This window comes from Pteropus vampyrus, unplaced genomic scaffold, assembly GCF_000151845.1.
Source record: "Pteropus vampyrus isolate Shadow unplaced genomic scaffold, Pvam_2.0 Scaffold241, whole genome shotgun sequence".
In the NCBI taxonomy this organism is placed as follows: Eukaryota; Metazoa; Chordata; class Mammalia; order Chiroptera; family Pteropodidae; genus Pteropus; species Pteropus vampyrus.
The window spans coordinates 835943-838088 of NW_011889022.1; the positions used below are offsets into that span (position 1 = coordinate 835943).

At 64.6% G+C, this 2146-nt stretch overlaps 1 protein-coding gene across 1 annotated transcript in view; it reads left to right on the forward strand.

Annotated features, from left to right (window-relative positions):
- The window catches only part of GPA33 (glycoprotein A33), a 21811-nt gene that overhangs the window by 3233 nt on the left and 16432 nt on the right, over positions 1-2146 (forward strand). The gene's annotated exons all lie outside the window — the stretch shown is intronic.

Sequence of the window (2146 nt, forward strand, 5' to 3'; positions counted from 1 at the left end):
CGGGTCCCAGAGGGGCTGCCGGCCTCCGCCCTGCTCCTCTCCCATCCGAACGTGCCCGGTGCTTAGATTCCGCCCACGGCCTGGGCAGAGCAGCACCGAGCTGCCGAGCCAGGCCCTGGTCCCAGTGGACTTCGGGGAGACAGAAGATGCAAACATCGGGTCGCCCCACACAGACAGTAGGGGGTGCATTAGAGGGTTTAAAACAGCCCTGGGACGAGGAAAGCCCAGCCTGACGGGCCGCGGCCCGACACCATCCATCCCTCCATCCTTCCGAGGCCCTCCGGCCGTCACGGGCCCTTGAGGGGCACTGGCCCCCCGAATCAGAGGGCGAAGGGCTTCGCCTCTCAAACCCGTTTCTCGCCCGTGACACGGGCAGGGTGGCCCACAGTGTGCAGCGCACACGGCCCCCTGAGGCGTCGTGGGCGGCACGTGCGGTCACCGCCGGGAAGATCCTGAGCCAGCGCCTGGCACGTGAGTCGCGTGCAGCCAGCACCCGGCACGGCCGCCTCGCTCGTGTGGCAGGTGTAAGTTGCAGGAGGTTAGCCAGACTTTGAGGTGCCAGGAAGGTCGCTGTGGGCCAGCCCGAGGTCACCACCACTCCCGGCAACTGCTAGAAAAATGCCCCAACTTGTGCCCAAAACTGAGGATCTTCCACTCGGGGAATGTTTTTCCGCCACCAGAGGAACTGACCAGGGGGACGCTGGTTGGAGCCACCACCCAGCAGGGCCGTTTTCCCTAAGTGGACCGTCTGGCTAACCTCTTGCAACTTACACCTGTCCACTCTGGAGTACCCGGTTCCTGTTGGTCACACATTCTCGGGGACTCCCTGGGGCCTGCCCTGCAGTGTGGCATAGCTGAGCCCAGTGTCACTTGCATGCCTCAGCGTCGTGGAGTGACCTGGCCGTGAGGCTTACAGGGCTCAGCCTCACAGTGCACGTCCGCAGAGGCTCAGATGAGGGAGTAGCCCTGGGCCCGAGGGGACATTCAGGTCAGAGCTAGTGCTCCGTTGGCCTGTCCACACCACACGTGGCAAGATGCCCCCCCCACCCCGCCCTACCCCTCCCACCTCTGCTCCAGGGCTGGGAGCCCTGAAGCCACTCCAGTCCCTGGGCCGGGCTCCCTCCTGGCGCCTGGGCCACACCCACTGGAGCCTGATCGCCAGTCCCAGTGGTCACCGGAGGGCTCCTGTGCCGGGGACCGGCGGCCTGGAGCAGTGCCATCAAGCTTAACCGCCCCAGGGGCGCCCAGCCTCAGAGGGGTGTGGCCGGCAACGTTAGCCCAAGAGGGGAGGGGGGGCTGTGGCTGGCAACCCTCCTGCCCCAGGTCACCTGGGGGGGACAATGCGGGCACCCAGGCTGCCCCGGACCCCGCCGTCGGAACCCCAGGGTAGGATCTGGGCGCCTCTCTGAGCCTGGAAGCTCCCTGGGGGATTCTGGCCAGCTGTCTCGGCTTAGAGTTACACACTGGGACGGGAGGAAAAGCAGGCTTAAGGAACCGTCACCCGTCCCCGTCGCCAGGTCTGCTGCAGCTTGGTTTTGTCTGTCTGTCCACCTTGCTGCTGTCCTGAGTCGCTGGAACCGGGGTGGTTGGCCCGACTGAGAGACGGATGGGCGTGGGGACACACCTGGGACTAGGCGCAGGAGATGTGAAGGCCAAAGGGCAAGGGTCCCCCGTTTCTGGCCACGGTGGCGGTGACGTGGCTCCAGAATTGCTCTGTAGGAGAGTCTTGAGGGGCGAGAGGAAGCAGGTGGCAGGATTTGTCCTAAACTGCCCTGAGGGAACAGTGCGCTGACACGTATTTGGGGTCACAGGGGAGGCTCAAGGATGCCATGCGGAGGGGACTACACCCCCAAACCACCTCCTTGTGGCCCTCACTATGCAGGGCACAGGAGCCCAGGGACAGGCCAGCCCCTGCTCTTTCTTCTCTCTTCCCATCGCCCCCCTCCCCCGGGGGCAGCTCACAAGGCCCTCCCCCCGCACGGCCCGCCCCCCATCCTCTGTCACGGCCTGTCGCCCAGTCTCTGACACTCGTTACCATGAAGGTTTTGTTTGCACTTATCTGTGATTATTTATTTACTACCATTTGACTCGCTCAGGAGACCAAGTGCCATGAGAGCAGGAGCTGTGTCCACCTCTGGTCGCCCCC